We start from the raw sequence: 19,833 nt of genomic DNA on the forward strand, positions 1-19,833 counted from the left end.
TTCCATTCAGGCAGAAAATGTGGCTGATGAACAGTCTCGCAAGTTCACTGGCAGATGGTAAGTCAGGAAGTGCCACAAAGTGAGCCATTTTTGAAAATCTGTCCACAGTTACCCATATAGTGTTATTGCCCCCTGAAAGAGGTAAGTCCACCACGAAGTCCGTGGTGATGTGAGTCCAGGGCTCATCCAGGACTGGTAATGGTTACAATTGGCTGCAAGGACAGCCGGGTGGAGGCTTCTGTCTGGCACAGTTGGTACAGGCCACTACATAGGCAAAGCTGTCTTCTCTCATAGACGGCCACCAGTAATATTTCTGGATTATTGCCAGAGTTCTCCATTGACCAGGATGTCAGCCAATTTAGAATCATGAGCCCACACTAGTACTCTCTTCCGGAGGTTGGTAGGCACAATCGTTTTCCTGCAGGCACTGGGTGAGTGGTTGATAGCATGACTCTCTCTGGGTCAATGATGTGTTGCAGAGCATCAGGCACATTTGTTGTTATTACGTGTGTTTTGGTGGATCCTTGGGTACTGTGGAGATGACCATGCCCACGGGGAGGAGCCCCAAAAGGAGCCACAGCACTGGGCTAGACTCTGTATACAAAAACACCAGAATTGAACTCTTTTATTATACAGCTTGAAGATAGCCACTGGGTGGCAGTAGTGAGTTGCAGTCTCAGGGACCTCGGCAGAGGGAGCCCTTCTCTCCTAGATGACGTCAGGAGGTTCCGCAGCAGGATACCCAGCAAGGAGATACTGTGGGTGAGAGACTGGAGAGGTTAGAGTACTCACTCATTGTTAGCAGTAGGTATGCGATTCCACCAGATAAGTTGTAGGAGGTACAGGCACCGAAGCAGGGAGAGCAGGCCCTTGAGGAGCGTGTACCTGTTCCCTGAAAAGCACCTGAAATAAAGCAGAGGGCTCCTGAGGAGTGGGTACCCAAGTTAGCTGATACCCCGAAAGGCAGAGGGAGGAGAGCTTCCAGTGACAGCACGAAGTGGCAGAGTAGTGTAGACAGGAACGGATTTGAGTCTTGCCAACTCAAAGAGCTAGCAATTCTGTGGAGGTAATATACCTGGATGGTGTGATGTCAGGATGAGGAACATCCTTGAGGTTCGTGCCAAGGGTAGCGTAAAGACGTGGGTGACATGTGCGCACGCACCCTAGTAGGTACCTGGGAGGAGCAATGGCGGAAGGCTGCACCATAGCTGTTCTGGGGACGCCCGAGATGTCGGCATGTAGACGCTGTGGTAGCCATCTTACCCAGGTAAGCGGGAGGAGCCGAGATTATGGTGAGGCAAGTGGGTCAAAGCCGTCGAAGATCGACAGACGCAACAGTACCCCCCTTCAAAGGGCTTCTACGCTGATTCCTACCAGGTCTTGGTTTTTGAGGAAGTAGATGATGAAAGTCCTGTAGCATCTTCTTATCCAAGATATTGGACATTGGAGTCCAAGAGTTTTCTTCTGGGCCATAACCATCCCATGACAGGAGGTAATCCCATACTCTGCCTCGTCTTCTTAAATTGAGAACTGCGTCAACTTTGTATTTGATGTCTTCCTCTGCATCTACAGGTGTAGAATCAGGTATCTTGTTGGAGAATTCACTAAGTATCACTGGTTTCAATAGTGAGACGTGGAATGCATTATGGATCTTTAAAGTAGATGGTAACTTCAGACTGTAGGTGAGATTGCCCAGTCATTGGAGAATGGGAAATGGTCCAATGAAGCGAGGAGCGAAACGAGCTGAAGGAAATTTAAGTCTTAAGTGTTTAGTGGAAAGCCAGACTTTGTCACCAGGCTTGAAGTCTGGAGCCTTGCAGTGATGAGCATCATATCCTTTCTTAGCCCGTAGTCCTGCTTTGATAAACATCTATTTTGTCTGAGTCCAGAGTTGTTGGATATCTCTTGCAGTAGATTGAGCTGCCGGGGACAACACTGATAACGGAAGTGGCAGTGGTGGCAGTGGTAGTCGTCCATAGACCACTTCGAATGGTGTTGATCCAGTGGATGTTGCTGGATGAGAATTTATGGCAAATTCTGCCCACGGTAACAGTTCACTCCAATCATTCTGTCGGGTGTTCACATAGGCATGAATGAACTGCTTGAGTTTCCTGTTCATCCTCTCTGTTTGCCCATTGGATTGAGGATGATATGCCGATGTGAAGTCGAGGGCTATATCGAACTTCTTACATAGTGCCTTCCAGAAGTTAGCTGTGAACTGGGCTCTGCGATCAGAGATTATGTGATTAGGCAAGCCATGCAGGCGGAAGATGTGTGTAATGAATAGCTTGGCGAACTCTATGGCAGTGGGTAAGCCTGGGAGAGCCACAAAATGCACCAATTCGAGAACCTATCAATGGTTACCCAAATGATGTTCCCTCCTGAAGAAGGTAAATCTACCATGAAGTCTGTGACAATATGTGTTCAAGGTTCTTCAGGCACTGGCAAGGGTTAGAGTAGATCCCATGGACGACCTGGTGGAGTCTTCTGTTTTGCGCAAGAAGTGACGTAGGTGAATGTATCCTCTTTCATGGTGGGCCACCAATAAAAGATTTGCAGTTTAGCCAGGGTTCTACATTGCCCAGGATGTCCTGAGAGTTTGGAGTCGTGGGCCCAAGCCAATAATTTTTTCCTGAGGTTCTTGGGTACGATAGGTTTTCCTGCTGGTACCGAGTGGGTAGCTGCCAATATGACCTTCTCTGGGTCAATGATGTGTTGTGGCTCTTCAGGTATGTTCTCAGAGAGGAAAGAGCGAGAAAGAGCGTCGGCTCTGATATTCTTATCTCTGGGGTGGTTCTTGAGCAAGAAGTTGAATCTGTTGAAAAACAGTGACCATCTCGCTCTTCTATGATTCAGTTGCTGAGCGCAGCGGAGGTACTCCAGATTCTTATGGTCTGTGAAGACCGTTACTTGATGTTGCGCTCCTTTGAGCCAAGGGCACCATTCTTCGAATGCCATCTTGATAGCCAGAAGTTCCTTGTCTCCAACTCCATAATTCTTCTCGGCAGTAGAGAAGCGATGGGAGAAAAATGAGCAAGGATGTGGAACCTTAGAATCACCAGCCTGGCTTAATACTACCCCTACGCCAACATCTGAGGCGTCGACCTCTACGATGAAAGGCTTGGAGGGGTCTGGGTGTCAAAGACACGGCTTGCTTGAAAAAGCGTCCTTTAGCTTCTGGAATGTAGCTATCGCTTCAGGAGACCACTTAGCAGCATTGACACCTTTCCTGGTCATAGCCGTAAGCAGCACTGTAAGTGAAGAGTTATTCTTAATGAAGTTCCTGTAACTGTTGGTGAAGCCTAAGAAGCATCTGAGAGCTTTTAACCCGGTGGGTTGTGCCCATTTCTTAATGCTCTCCAGCTTCTGTGGATCCATTTGGAAGCCTTTCTTGGAAACGATGTAGCCTAGAAAAGGTACTGATTCCTTGTGAAATTCACATTTGAATAGCTTGGCATAGAGTTGGTTTTCACGGAGCCTCTGTAGTACTCTTAACATCTTCCTGATGGGTAGTCATGTCTTGAGAGAATATCAAGATGTTGTCCAAGTAGATAACAACACACTTATAGAGGAGGTCCCGAAAGATGTCGTTCATGAGATTTTGAAAGACAGCTGGAGTATTACACAGGCTAAAATGAGCACTAGATATTCAAAGTGGCTGTCTCGGGTATTGAAGGCCGTCTTCCACTCATTGCCATCTCAAATGCGAAGTAATTGTAGGCTCCTTTCATATCTAGTTTGGAAAAGATTTGAGCTCCTTGTAGTCTGTCGATAGCTCTGAAATCAGAGGCAGGGGATAACAATTCGTTATTGATATTATATTGAGGCCTCTGTAATCTATGCAAGGACACAATGTGGCCATCCTTTTTGCCCACAAGAAGAAGCCTGTGCCGCAGGGAACTTGGATGGTCGTATGAAGCCCTTTTAGAGATTTTCCTGAATATATTCAGACATGGCTTTTGTTCTCTGCCACGGACAGGGAGTACACTCTGCCCTTGGGTGGCTCCGTATTTGGCTTCAGATTTATAGTGCAGTCATAGGGTCTGTTGAGGCGGAAGTATATCTGCAGCTTCTTTTGAAAGTTGCATATTGAGGCAGCAACCCTGGCATTACTGAGTGGTAGGCATACAGGGTAAAGGCGTGACCTCCATCAGGCATTTCTCATTGCAGTCTGGACCCCATCTTGACAGTTCCAGAGTAGCCCAATTGAATTGAGGTATATGCTGCTGCAGCCAAAGTAATCCCAGCACTATAGGGTGCATGGCCTTCTCTAAAACAAAGAAGGAGATGGTCTCCATATGGAGAGAACCGGTTCGTAGACACAGTAGTTCGGTATGTAGTGTTACTTCACCTGGCAAGGGTTCTCCATGTATGGATGAAAAAAGTAGTGGAGGTTTCACAGTGGAAGTGGGGATACATAGATGTTCCACTAGTCGTTACAGACCGGTTAGCCTCACTTCGGTGGTGGGAAAAGTAATGGAGTCACTGCTGAAAGAGAGAATAGTGAACTATCTACAGTCCGGAGAATTGATGGACCAGAGGCAACATGGATTCACCAGGGGAAGATCCTGTTAGACAAATCTGATTGACTTTTTTGACTGGGTAACCAAGGAATTGGATCGAGGAAGAGCGCTCGATATCATATACTTGGATTTCAGCAAAGCTTTTGATACGGTTCCGCACAGGAGACTGGTGAATAAAACGAGAAGCTTAGGAGTGAGTGCCGAGGTGGTGACCTGGATTGCAAATTGGTTGACGGACAGAAGACAATGTGTGATGGTAAATGGAACCTTCTCTGAAGAGAGAGCGGTTTTAAGTGGTGTACCGCAAAGATCGGTGTTGGGACCGGTCCTGTTCAATACCTTTGTGAGCGACATTGCGGATGGGATAGAAGGTAAGGTTTGTCTTTTTGCAGATGACACTAAGATCTGCAACAGAGTGGACACGCCAGAAGGAGTGGAGAGAATGAGACGGGATCTAAGGAAACTGGAAGAGTGGTCGAAGATATGGCAGCTGAGATTCAATGCCAAGAAGTGCAAAGTCATGCATATGGGGAGTGGAAATCCGAATGAACTGTATTCGATGGGGGGGGGAAAGGCTGATGTGCACGGAGCAGGAGAGGGACCTTGGGGTGATAGTGTCTAATGATATGAAGTCTGCGAAACAATGCGACAAGGCGATAGCAAAAGCCAGAAGAATGCTGGGCTGCATAGAGAGAGGAATATCGAGTAAGAAAAGGGAAGTGATTATTCCCTTGTACAGGTCCTTGGTGAGGCCTCACCTGGAGTACTGTGTTCAGTTCTGGAGACCGTTATCTACAAAAGACAAAGACAAGATGGAAGCGGTACAGAGAAGAGCGACCAGGAAGGTGGAGGATCTTCATCGGATGACGTACGAGGAGAGATTGAAGAATCTAAATATGTACACCCTGAGGAAAGGAGGAGCAGAGGTGATATGATACAGACTTTCAGATACTTGAAAGTTTTAATGATCCAAAGACAACGACAAACTTTTCCGTAGGAAAAAAATCAGCAGAACCAGGGGTCACGATTTGAAGCTCCAGGGAGGAAGATTCAGAACCAACGTCAGGAAGTATTTCTTCACGGAGAGGGTGGTGGATGCCTGGTAATGCCCTTCCGGAGGAAGTGGTGAAGACCAAGAACTGTGAAGGACTTCAAAGGGGCTTGGGATAAACACTGTGGATCCATAAATTCAAGAGGCCGCCAATGAATAGTGGGGGACTCGCCAGAATGATGGCTACTGCCTGGAGACAATACCCTTATTCAATAAACATATACATGGTTACTGTGACTCCAACATCACTCTAAGCTTCAACAGCAAGAGGAAATATGGAAAAAAGGATTTGCACTCACAAAGAGGGGAGTAGCTGGCTTGTTACGGCGGTTACTACCCCAAACCAAATAAGCCTGATACTTCACTTTCAATGCATATCCAGCATAGTTCTCTGCTTCAATGGCAGGGCTGAAGAAAAACTGATACTTCACACATCCAGCAGAGCTCTCTGCTTCAACGGCAGGGGAGAAGAAAAAAGGGTTCGCACTCACAAAGCGGGGAGTAGCTGGCTTGTTACGGCGGTTACTACCCCAAATCAAATGTGCCTGATACTTCACTTTCGATGCATATCCAGCATGGCTCTCTGCTTCAACGGCATGGGAGAAAGACTGATACATCACGCATTTCCAGCATAGCTCTCTGCTTCAACGGCAGGGGAAAAGAAAAACAACCAATAAGGGCTGAATAACATAGTCTGGGTACAACAAATAATCATGGGTGTAGCTTGCTTATTGCGGCGGTTACTACCCCTACCACCCCTAACTAATCAAGCTAGACATTTCACTTGGATGCAGCTCCATTACTGCTCGCTATATTAATGGTGGGGGTGGAAGGGAAATAGAACCAAGAGCTAAGAGAAACAGATAAGTATGAGAGAAAAAATGTGTGAGGCTTGCTGGGCAGACTGGATGGGCCGTTTGGTCTTCTTCTGCCGTCATTTCTATGTTTCTATCTATATGAAGAATGAACTTGCCTCCTGCCCCTGAGTCCACTAAGGCAAGAGTCTGATATTGTAAAGGTCCGCAGATCAAGGATACAGGAAGAGAGAGCGGAGGAGAAGGAGTGGTGAGACCTAAGAAGAGTCCTCCCGCAGTACTTAGGTCTGCCAGTTTCCCGGACATATAGGGCAATTTTGGACAGCATGACCAGCTTGTCCTCAGTCCATACACAGCCCTAATTTCTTCTGTGTTCTCTCTTTTGAGGTTAAGTGGCTACTAGGGATGTGAATCATTTTTTGATGATTTAAAATATCGTCCGATATATTTTAAATCGTCAAAAATCGTTAGGGCCACGATACAATACCAATTCCCCCGATTTATCGTTAAAAAATCGTAAATCGGGGGAAGGGGGAGGGCAGGAAAACCGGCACACTAAAACCCCCTAAAACCCACCCCCGACCCTTTAATTAAATCCCCCCCCCCCGAACCCCCCCCCCCCCAATGCTTTAAATAACCTGGGGATCCAGCGGTGGTCCAGAACGGCGGCGGTCCGGAACGGCCCCCTCAATTGAATCCTGTTTGTCTTCAGCCGGCGCCATTTTGCAAAATGGCCGCCGCAAAATGGCGGCGGCCATAGACAAAAACGATTCGACGCAGGAGGTCATTCCGGACCCCCGCTGGACTTTTGGCAAGTCTTGTGGGGGTCAGGAGGCCCCCCCAAGCTGGCCAAAAGTTCTTGGGAGTCCAGCGGGATTCAGGAAGCGATTTCTTGCCGCGAATCGTTTTCCGTATGGAAAATGGCGCCGGCAGGAGATCGACTGCAGGAGGTCGTTCAGCGGGGGTTCCAGACCGCGCTGAACGACCTCCTGCAGTCGATCTCCTGCCGGCGCCATTTTCCGTACGGAAAACGATTCGCGGCAAGAAATCGCTTCCTGAACCCCGCTGGACTCCCAGGAAACTTTTGGCCAGCTTGGGGGGGCCTCCTGACCCCCACAAGACTTGCCAAAAGTCCAGCGGGGGTCCGGAATGACCTGCGTCGAATCGTTTTTGTCTATGGCCGTCGCCATTTTGCGGCGGCCATTTTGCAAAATGGCGCCGGCTGAAGACAACAGGATTCAATTGAGGGGGCCGTTCCGGACCGCCGCCGTTCTGGACCACCGCTGGATCCCCAGGTTATTTAAAGCATTGGGGGGGGGGGGGTTCGGGGGGGGGGGGGATTTAATTTAAAGGGTCGGGGTGGGTTTTAGGGGGTTTAGTGTGTCGGCTCACGATTTTAACGATTTTCACGATAGTTTACACACCCAAACAGCAACAATACGATTCCCTCCCCCTCCCAGCCGAAATCGATCGTTAAGACGATCGAGGACACGATTCAACATCTCTAGTGGCTACGGCCTAACTGCATAGGTTCTTCTTTGCCGGCTGCTGGGACCGCAGGAGCAGGCCTGGGTGCTGACTTTACTCAGACTTGACTCAGAAAGGGTCTTTTGGGAGTCTTGGTCTCTTGAACTTTGTTGCGAAGCTGATCGATCCTGGTTGCCAGTTTCACTAGTTCAGCCAAGGTCTCAGACATCTCTCGTGCGGAGAGCTCGTCCTTCAGACGAGAGTTCAGTCTTTCAAAAAATAAAGTCTTCAGGCATCATGGGTCCCAGGATAATTCAGATGCCAGTGTCTTGAATTCGATGGCGAAGTCAGCTAGGGTCTTGTTCCCTTGCTTCAGGTGAACCAAGGAAGATCCTGCAATGGTATATCGGGCAGGATCATCAAAAACTGATTTAAACAGTTCGAGGAATCCTTCAATGTTGTGAAGAATCAGGTCCTCACTCTCCCACTGCAAAGAGGCCCAAGACAGGGCTCGTCCATCTAGATACGACAGGATATAAGTAGTCTTGGCATAGGCCATGGGGAAATGGCCAGATTGTAATGCAAAGTGCATGCAGCACTGGTTAATGAAGTCTCTGCATCTCCAAACTTCTCCTGAGAAGCGGATGGGAGCTGCTAGAGGCACAGTAGTCTTGACCGTCACCTCTGACGGTTTAGCTTCTTTTTCTGAGGTGGAAGGCGAGTTCATCTGTATGTGTAGTATGTTAAATGCAGCGGTCAGTCCTTCCAGCACAGTCTGCTGTTCGATGATCCGCTGGGCCAGTCCCGGAATGGCCTGCCAAGGCCGTGAGCTGAGCCGGATCCATGGAGCTGGCCAATCTGTTGTTATTACATGTGCTTTGGTGGATCCTTGGGTGCTGTGGAGATGACCACGCCCACGGGGAGGAGCCCCGTGAGGAGCCACAGCACTGGGCTAGACTCTGTACACAAAAACACCGGAATTTAACTCTTTTATTATACAGCTTGAAGATAGCCACTGGGTGGCAGTAGTGAATTGCAGTCTCAGGACCTCGGCAGAGGGAGCCCTTCTCTCCTAGATGACGTCAGGAGGTTCCACAGCAGGATACCCAGCAAGGAGATACTGTGGATGAGAGACTGGAGAGGTTAGAGTACTCACTCATAGTTAGCAGTAGGTATGCGATTCCACCAGATAAGTTATAGGAGGTACAGGCACCGAGGCAGGGAGAGCAGGTCCCCAAGAAGCGAGTACCTGTTCCATGAAAGGCACCTGAAATAAAGCAGAGGGCCCCCGAGGAGTGGTTACCTAAGTTAGTTGATACCCCGAAGGGCACAGGGAGAGCTTCCAGTGGCAGCAACGGAAGCGGCAGAGCAGAGTAGCGCAGACAGGAACGGATTTGAATCCTTGCCAACTCAACGAGCTAGAAATTCTGTGGAGGTAATACAACCCGGATGGTGTGACGTCAGGATGAGGAACGCCCTCGAGGTTTCGCACCAAGGGTAGCGTAAAGACGTGGTGATGCGTTCGCGCGCGCACCCTAGTAGGTACCTGGGTGGAGCAATGGTGGAAGGCTGCACCATAGCCATTCTGGGGATGCCCGGGAGGTTGGCATGTAGATGCTGCGGTAGCCATCTTACCCAGGTAAGTGGGAGGAGCCGAGATTAAGGTGAGGCAAGCGGGGTGTGAAGCTGTGGAAGTCCGACAGACGCAACACATCCTCAGAAGTAAAAGAATGAGATAGGGCATCTGCTCTGATGTTTCTTATCGCCAGGTAGGTACTTCATGATGAAATCAACCTGTTAAAGAACATGGACAACCTTGCCTGTCTATGATTGAGGCGCTTGGCGTGATGAAGGTTTTCTAGGTTTTTTTGGTCTGTAAAAACCGTAATCTAGTGTTGAGCCCTTCGAAACCAGGGTCTCCACTCTTCAAATGCCATCTTAATCGCCAAACAATTCTTTATCTCCAACTCCATAATTCCTTTCATCAAGCCGATGTAATTGTCTAGAGAAAAAGGAACATGGCCGCAGGATCTTGGAGTCACTGGGTTGACTCAGCACAGCCCTGACGCCATCGTCAGAGGCATCCACCGTCTACGATTAAGGGGCATGTAGGATTATGGTGATAGAGACAACGGCTTGCTGGAGAAAGCATCTTTTAACTTTTGGAAAGTGGTGACAGCCTCTATAGACAATGGCAGCATTGGCACCCTTCTTTGTCAGAGCTGTGAAAGGCACAGTTAGTGATGAGAAATTCTAATGAAGGTTCTATAATAATTTGTAACCCCAGAAACCTTCTGAGAGCCAGTAGGTATGAAACCACTTTTGAATGCTCTCCAGCTTTTGTGGATTCATTTTGGAAGCCTTGTTTAGATACTACGTATCCCAAGAAGGTACAGTTCCTTGTGGAATTCGCATTTGGACAGCTTAGCGTATATAGACGGTTCTCCCGCAGTCTCTGTAACACTCTCTTGACATCCTCAATGTGGGTATTCAGATCTTGCGAGAAGATCAGGATATCGTCCAAGTATACAACAACACATTGGTAGAGGTAGGTCACGCAGGATGTCGTTCATCATGTTTTGGAAGTACAGCTGGGGCATTGCATAAGCCGAAGGGCATCACCAAATACTCAAAGTATCCTTCCCTTGTTTTTAAAAGCTGTCCTTCTATTCGTCACCTGAACGAATATGAGCAAGGTATATGTTCCTTTAAGATCCAGCTTGGAGAAGATCTTGGTCCCTGTAATCTGTCAAACAGCTCTGAGATAAGGGGTAAGGGATAGCGATCTTTGATCATGATCTCGTTTTAGACTACGATAATCAATGCATGGATGTAGGGTTCCGTCCTTCTTCCCCACAAAGAGAAAACTGCTCCTGCAGGAGGACCTAGATGGTCTTATGAAACCCTTTTGAAGATTTCTTGGATGTATTTAGACATCGCTTTATTTTCTTCCACCGAGAGGGGGTAGACCCGTCCCTTAGGTGGTTCGGTATTAGGTTTCAAATTGATAGCGCAGTCATAAGATCTGTGTGGAGGCAGTATATCAGCAGCTTCTTTAGAGAACACATCTTGAAATGATGCATATTGAGGTGGTAACCCAGGCATCAACGGGATTGTAGGCACACAGGGTAATGGTGAAACTTCCTTCAGGTACTTGCCATGAGAGTCAGGACCCCAATGTGAAAGCTCCAGGGTAGTTCAGTTGAATTGAGGCATGTGCTTTTGTAGCCATGGTAACCCGAGTACCAAGGGGTGAATAGCCTTCTCTAGTACAAAGAAAGAAATGGATTCTGTATGTAGAGTTCCAGTTCTTAAACTTACTGGTTCTGTAAGTAGGGTTACTTCACCCGGTAAGGGCTCCCCGTGGATGGAGGATAACAGAAGCAGAGGCTTCAAGGTAGTAGTGGGGATTCGTAAATTTTCTACTAGTCGTCTTAGTATAAAGTTCCCTCCTGCCCTGGAGTCCACTAGGGCAAGAGTCTGGAATTCAAGTGGACCGTTTATCAAAGAGCCTGGGAGAGAGAGTGGAGGAGAAGGTGCAGTTAGACCTAAGAAGACTCCTCCCACAGGACTTAGGTCTGGCTGTTTCCCGGACAGATAGGGCATGTCTGTACCGCATGTCCACCTTGTCCACAATACGTGCAGAGGCCTAACCTTCTCCGTGTTTTTCTCTCTTTAGAAGTCAGGTGATTGCGGCCTAGTTGCATAGGTTCAATGTCGCCAGCAACCAAATTAGACTGAGTAGGCTTGAGTATAATCTCTTGAACCTTATCCCGAAGTTGGTGCTCAATCCTTGTGGCTAACTTCATCAGGTCCTCCAAGGTCTCAGGCATTTCTCGAGCTGCCAATTCATCTTTCAGCCAGGAGTTCAGGCCTTCAAAGAAAAGGGTCTTCAGGCATCTTGAGTCCCAATTCAACTCAGAAGCCAAAGTCTTAAACTCGATGGCGAAGTCGGGTAAAGGTTTATCACCTTGCTTGAGATGAACCAATGTAGATCCTGTGGTCATGTACCTGGCAGGGTCATCAAATACGGATTTGAATAGTTCCAAAAACCCAGCAAGGTCTCTCAGGATGGGGTCATTGCGCTCCCACAGTGGAGAAGCCCAAGATAGTGCTCTTCCATCCAAATAAGACAGGATATACGTGGTCTTGGCATAAGCTGTAGGAAAATGGTTAGGTTGAAGAGCAAAATGCATGCAGCATTGGTTGATGAATCCTCTACATCTCCAGGCTTCCCCTGAGAAGCGTGTAGGAGTGGAAAGAGGTACAACAGTCTTAACCGTCACTTCTGGCGGTGTCTTTTCTTTACCTGTGGTAGTAGAAGTGTTCATCTGCGAGTGCAGTAGATTAAAGGCCACAGTCAAGCTATCCAGCGAGTTCTGTTGTTCGGAGATTCGTTGGGCCAGGCCTGGAATGGCCTGAAACGCGGTGAGCTCAGCAGAATCCATGGAGTTAGCAATCTATTATGTTTTCGAGGTGTTTGGTGGATTCTTAGGGCTACAGTGATAGAGACTCCCACGGGGAGGAGCCCTGTGGTGAACTGTAGCACCAGGCTAGACTCAGATGCACAAACACAGAGATAGTAACTTTATTATGCAGCTTGTAGAGTTCAGCAGAGGTGGCAGTAGAGAGGAGTTTCTGTAGCAACAGTCTGGGATCCTCGGCAGAGGAGACCCGTCCCACAATGGTGGTGTAAGGCTCTGTTGCAGATATTTAGTGAGGAGCTGTAGGTGAGACAGACTGGAGATGTTAGTACTCACTCTCCTGTAGCTGTAATGATAGAGTTCCCAGCAGGCAGAAGAGTTGGTAGCAGGCACCAGGATAGACAACACAGGCCTTCAAGGAGCGAGTACCTGGATTCAGGATAGGCACCTGTAAGTAAGCAGAGAGCCCCCGAGGAGCGGGTACCCACGTTAGTAAAACCCCGGAGGGTGTAGATAGCTTCCATCAGCAGCGAGAAGCGGCAGAGCAGCTTAGACCGGACAAATTCAATCCTTGCTAACTCAATGGAGGTTAGCAAATGGGCAGGCTAAATAGTCGGAAGCAGTGACGTCACTCGAGGGGGACACCCCCGAGGTTCGCGCCAACACTGCAATAAAGATGTGAGGTGGGCGCACAAGCACGCCCTAGGAGGCCCTCAGGTAGAACGTGGCGGGACACTGCACCATAGCCGCTCCAGGGACGCCAGAGGGTGCGGCAAGGAGACACTAAGGGCGCCATTCTCCCGAGGCTGGTGGAGAAAGCAGAAATAGAGGTGAGGCATGTGGGATGAAGCCGTCTGAGTCCAACGGATGCAACAAGTGTGTTGGAGCTTGTCTTTCTGCTGCTATGTCCCTTTATCAGCGCCTTGTGTTTTTTTTCTGACACTCTGCTTGCTATGTTCCCCTTCATTGTGCTGTAAGATGTTGATGCCACTTGTCTTGCCACTTTGCCTGTCGTGCTGCCTTCGAGGGTTCATGCTAGGGATGTGAATCGGGTGATCGATCGTCTTAACGATCGATTTTGGCTGGGGGGGGAGGGAAATCTGATCTTCATGGTTTTTGGTTTTTTTTTTATCGTAAATCGGGGGAGGGCGGGAAAACCGGCACCCTAAAACCCACTCCGACCCTTTAAAATAAATCCCCCACCCTCCCGAAGCCCCCCAAAATGTTTTAAATTACCTGGGGTCCAGTGGGGGGGGGGGGGTCCCGGCGCGATCTCCCGCTCTCGGGCCACGGCTGCGTTAAAAGAAATGGCGCCGGTGGCCCTTTGCCCTTACCATATGACAGGGCAAAGGTAGCGCCGGCGCCATTTTGGTTCCTGTCACCCAACGACACGAGTGCAGGAGATCGCTCCCGGACCCCCGCTGGACCCCCAGGGCTTTTGGCCAGCTTGGGGGGGCCTCCTGACCCCCACAAGACTTGCCAAAAGTCCAGCGGGGGTCCGGGAGCGACCTCCTGCACGTGGGCCGTATTGCCAATATTCGAAATGGCGCCGGCGCTACTTTTGCCTCTGACCTACTATGTCACAGGGGCTACCGGTGCCATTGGTCAGCCCCTGTCACATGGCCATCGGTGCCATCTTGTGCTCCTACCATGTGACAGGGGGCTGACCAATGGCACCGGTAGCCCCTGTGACATAGTAAGGGCAAAGGCTATCGGCGTCATTTTGCTTACTGGCAGCCGACGGCCCGAGTGAAGGAGATCACTCCCGGACCCCCGCTGGACTTTTGGCAAGTCTTGTGGGGGTCAGGAGGGTCCCCCAAGACTTGCCAAAAGTCCCTGGGGGTCCAGCGGGGGTCCGGGAGCGATCTCCTTCACTCGGGCCGTCAGCTGCCAGTAAGCAAAATGGCGCCGATCGCCTTTGCCCTCACTATGTCAGGGGGGCTGACCGTCGGTCCCTGTGACATATTGAGGGCAAAGGCGATCGGTGCCATTTTGAAACCAGTCCAGCACCGAGGATACGAGTACAGGGGATGGATCCCGGACCCCCCGCTAGACCACCAGGTACATGTAAAAGGTTTTTGGGGGTGGGGAAGCAAAAGGGGTCATTGTAAAGGGTCGGGGTGGGTTTTTTTTATCGGGCCATCGGCGCCATTTTTATTAATGGCAGCCGACGGCCCGAGAGCGGGAGATCGCTCCCGGGACTCCCAGTAGATCACCAGGTATTTCTAAAAGGTTTTGGGGGGTTTCGGGAGGGTGGGGGAAGGTAAGGGATTAGTTTTAAAGGGTCGGGGTGGGTTAGGAGGAGTTTTGGTGTGCCGGTTTTCCGGCCCTCCCCCAAATAACCCCCGTTAGTGGACACTAACCCCATTAACGATTTTTAACGATAAATCGGGGGAATTTCTATTGTTTCGCGCACTCTAATGATTTTTGACGATTTAAAAAATATCTGACGATTTTTTTAAATCGTCAAAAAACGATTCACATCCCTAGTTTTTGACACTCTCATTGCTGCTTTGCACCTCTGCTAAATCACTCTTGCCACTCCTGGTACCCCTTTGCCCTTTACAGTACCTTAGGCTATTCATACCACTTTGCCACAGTCTAAGTACCTTGGAGGTCTTTTCTCATTCTGATGATTGCTCCCCAGTAGTTTTCATCAGAATTGATAAGAAAACCCCAATTCTGCAGTCAAAAATAGGCTGCAAATACTTCCCCCACTGACTTAATGGGAAAACGAAAAACGAATTAAACTAACCAACAAATTAGTTTTTCCCCCTATGAAACTAATGCAATGAATTTGGGTCCCGGTGAAACAAAAACCAAATCGAAATGAATTTTTTCCTTCTGCACATCCTTATTACTTACTAGAATCCTGGAGTTCTTTGCTCCATGTAAGAAAGTTATAGAATCTATTGTTATATATACACAGAATGTGATTAGAGAAGGTATAGTTTGCTAAAAGAAAGAAAAAACAGAAGTACTTTTGCAAAACACATAATTTATTTGAAAGATTCATTAATAATTGACTCTAATGCATTAAGGGCCATATTTTAAATGGGTTACGCGCGCGCCGGGCCTATTTTCAAAAGGCCCAGCGATGGGCGTAAAGCCCTGGGACACGTGTAAGTCCCATGGCTTGCAAAAAGGGGTGGAGCGTGGGCAGGGCATGGGTGGTCCTGGGCGGGGCAGGGGCGGGGCCAGAGGCCTCTGACACAGCGTCCATTTGCCGCTGTGTCAAAGGATCACGTGCCGGCAGGCTGCCGGTGCGCGCAACTTGCGCCTGCCTCCAGGTACGCACAAAAGGTGAAATAAAGATTTTTTGTGGGGGTTAGAGTAGGGCTAGGGGGGGGAAGGTTAGGGGAAGGGATGGGAAGGTTAGGTTAGGGGAAGGAACGGAGGAAGGCAGCGTGGCTCGGTGCACGTAAGGTGCATAATTGTGCACCCCTTTGCGTGTGCCGATCCCAGACTTTATAACTTGCACGCACAGGTTATAAAATTAGGTGTACATGTGCGCCACGCGCATGTTTTAAAATCTATCCCTAAATGTTATACGCATAATACTTGTGTTCTCATCCGATTACTTCCTCTTAAATGTCTTCCATCCCTCTGTATCCCTGAGGGATGTACAGGTGGATTTTAACCCTTTAGTCCTGGTTAGGTGCCCCGACTGGGAGGAGAGTATCCCTTGTATCTGACCCCCCACTCTTGTACCCGAGTACCTAAAACATCAAATTGTTATACTCAGCCACTGAAAGTGGGAGGGTTGCCACACACAAAGGGGGGCATTAAACTTGAAGTTATTTTTCTATGCAAGATTTCACCACACTGTACTATTGAAGCCTGACACATATTTGATGTTTCTATCATATCCTCACATTCCCCTCTTTCCTACAGCATATTCATTTTGCGTGCCTTAAGATCTCTTTTTCAGAGTTTCTGTTTCAGGCCTTTAGTATTTTAGTAGCCCTATTCTCAACTGCTTCCATCCCCTCAGATCACTTTTCCAGTCTTTATTTTTTTTTACCTTTTCCAGTGTGTGTCTAATCTATGCACCACTCTTATCTGAAATAAAGAGCCTCTTTTGTACATTATTAATAGATAAATTTGCTCTGTTCCCCTCCACATTTCTCTCCATTAAGGCTCCTGTCTCTATCTGCAGTGAGAGCTGTGGTCCTGGGTTCCAGAAGGCCATTCTGGAAGGACAACCTGCCTGCTGCTTTGACTGCATCCCCTGCTCCAAGAAGAGTTTAGTAACCAAACCGGTGAGTGTTATTAAGTCCACTCATTAGTGAGCATATTTAGAAGGATGGAAGGTTGGTATTAGAGGATACAATGGTTCTGTCTACGTCAGTTTAAAGGACAAAAGCATTGCAGGGTATGCATTTAGTTCTGAGCAAATGTTTATAGACAAACATGTTCCAGCATATATATTAAAATCTTAAAAAGTAGATTTTCTAGTGAAGAATTGCCTTGTGCTTTATTTATTTATTTCATAAAAACATGTACATTTGCAATCCAGCATACTCAGCAGGGTTCAAGAAACATACATAATAAAAGAAAAATATATCTTCCACTGATATCAATAAATGAAAAGATTGTATCACATAATAAATATAGGCTTAGTCAAACTTAGTTCAAGCACCAACTTAGTAGAAGCACAGACAAGATTGTCAAAAGAAACCATGTCTACAAATCCCGAAGTTAAAAGGAAGACTGTAGGAAGGTGTTATTACTTAGTTACAAAACACCAAAACCAATGGTACAATGAAAACATCAGAGCAGCCAAACGCGAACTCAGAAAAAAAGAAAAAACCTGAAGGATCAACAAAACTCCTACACATCTAAATGCTTATCGAGCACAACTGTATAACGATACAGAGGGTAACATTTCAAAAATAACTCTTTATTAATCTGTGTGTGAATCAACAACAAACATAGAGAGACTAGGGATGTGAATCGTTTTAGGACGATTAAAATTATCGTCCGATAATTTTAATATCGTCTTAAACCGTTATGGAACACAATACAATACAGATTCTAACGATTTATCGTTATAAATCGTTAGAATCGTGAGCCGGCACACTAAAACCCCCCTAAAACCCACCCCCGACCCTTTAAATTAAATCCCCCACCGTCCCGAACCCCCCCCCAAATAACTTAAATAACCTGCGGGTCCAGCGGCGGTCCGGAACGGCAGCGGTCCGGAACGGCTCCTGCTCTGAATCTTGTCGTCTTCAGCCGGCGCCATTTCCAAATGGCGCCGAAAAAATGGCGGCGGCCATAGACGAAAAAGATTGGACGGCAGGAGGTCCTTCCGGACCCCCGCTGGACTTTTGGCAAGTCTCGTGGGGGTCAGGAGGCCCCCCACAAGCTGGCCAAAAGTTCCTGGAGGTCCAGCGGGGGTCAGGGAGCGATTTCCCGCCGCGAATCGTTTTCGTACGGAAAATGGCGCCGGCAGGAGATCGACTGCAGGAGGTCGTTCAGCGAGGGTTCCGGCGCCTCGCTGAACGACCTCCTGCAGTCGATCTCCTGCCGGCGCCATTTTCCGTACGAAAACGATTCGCGGCGGGAAATCGCTCCTGACCCCCGCTGGACCTCCAGGAACTTTTGGCCAGCTTGTGGGGGCCTCCTGACCCCCACGAGACTTGCCAAAAGTCCAGCGGGGGTCCGGAAGGACCTCCTGCCGTCCAATCTTTTTCGTCTATGGCCGCCGCCATTTTTCGGCGCCATTTTGGAAATGGCGCCGGCTGAAGACGACAAGATTCAGAGCAGGAGCCCGTTCCGGACCGCTGCCGTTCCGGACCGCCGCTGGACCCGCAGGTTATTTAAGTTATTTGGGGGGGGGGGGTCGGGGGGGGTGGGGGATTTAATTTAAAGGGTCGGGGGTGGGTTTTAGGGGGTTTAATGTGCCGGTTTTTCGATTTTCGATTTTTTAACGATTTTTTAACGATTTTTCAACGATATTTTTACCCCCCCCAAACGGCAACAATACGATTCCCTCCCCCTCCCAGCCGAAATCGATCGTTAAGACGATCGAGGACACGATTCACATCCCTAAGAGAGACCACATATTAACAATGTGTATAGTATTTATTCAGCATATTTTCATGCCCACCTATCTAAACAATATAAAAACTATACTAACACACACATACTTCTCATACATACCATTTAAAACACTAAGGTGTATCTATTGCACAATTTTCTTAAGTAAGACAATGTTAATCACATACAAAAATTAAATTGTAACATGTTTCAAATTCATTAAATGTGATAATTTCTACTTAGTCACTTGTAAAATAATTCTTCACAAATTTTCCTCTTTGAAGAAAACGATATGGAGATAACAGTTGTTCGCGGCTGTCACTATCTTCAATTTAGATTATGCGCTCCCATAGCCGGTGTAGCTCCTGAGCCATCAGCTGGGCTGCTGGGGAGGTCACCGTGAGAGGTATTGGTAACGGAGGCAGTGGCTGTCAGCCGTAGACCAGCTAAAAAGGTGAGGATTTGGTAGCCACAGAGACATGGGAGTTTAAAGCGAACTCGGCCCATGGGAGGAATGAGGCCCAGTCATTCTGCTGAAGGTTAACATGGCTGCGTAGAAATTGCTTTAATGTACGATTGGTCCTTTCAGCCAGACCACTGGCTTGCGGATGGAACGCCGTGGTAAAGTCCAGGGTGATGTCAAATTTCCGGAAGAGAGTCCTCCACTACTTGGCTGTAAATTGAGTTCCCTGGTCATACACCACATGCTTTGGGAGACCATGGAGGCGGAAGACATGCTGTACGAAAAGTTGTGCCAACTGAGGAGCAGAAGGTAAACCTGCCAGGACGATGAATTGTGCCATTTCAGAGAACCAATCTACCACAATCCAGATGACCGTCTTGTCCTCGGAAGGCGGTAGCTCTATGATGAAGTCGGCGGCAGTGTGTGACCAAGGTTCACGGGAGCAGGTAGTGGCTGAAGCAACCCTGGAGAAGGACCTGGAAGAGGCTTCTGCTGGGCACAAACCTGGCAAGAATCCATGCGGTTCACATCTGTCCACATGGTAGGCCACCAGTAGAACTTGAGGATTGAAGTGAGGGTGTGAGCACATCTAAGTTGTCCCACGGTGCGGGAGTCATGGGCCCAACGGAGTATCTTATCATGGAGTCTTCGAGGACCCATAGTCCTTCCTCAGAGGTATAGTCGTGGGTGGCGGCTATGAGGACTCAGGATGGATCAATGAAATGTCGAGGCGGTTCCTCGACATCCTTGGTGTTGAAGGTGCGGGAGAGAGCGTCTGCCTTGAAATTCTTGGCTGCGAGTCGGTAGCAGAGAGTGAAGTCGAAGTGTGAAAAAAAAACTGAAAGGAGCAGCTACAAAGGTAAAAAATGTGCAAGAGGCGTGCTCACTGTTAGAAAATACCATCCTGGAAGCACAGTCCAGATGTATTCCACACATTAAGAAAGGTGGAAGGAAGGCAAAACGATTACCGGCATGGTTAAAAGCTGAGGTGAAAGAAGCTATTTTAGTCAAAAGATCTTCATTCAAAAATTGGAAGAAGGATCCA

This window comes from Rhinatrema bivittatum, chromosome 19, assembly GCF_901001135.1.
Source record: "Rhinatrema bivittatum chromosome 19, aRhiBiv1.1, whole genome shotgun sequence".
NCBI lineage: Eukaryota > Metazoa > Chordata > Amphibia > Gymnophiona > Rhinatrematidae > Rhinatrema > Rhinatrema bivittatum.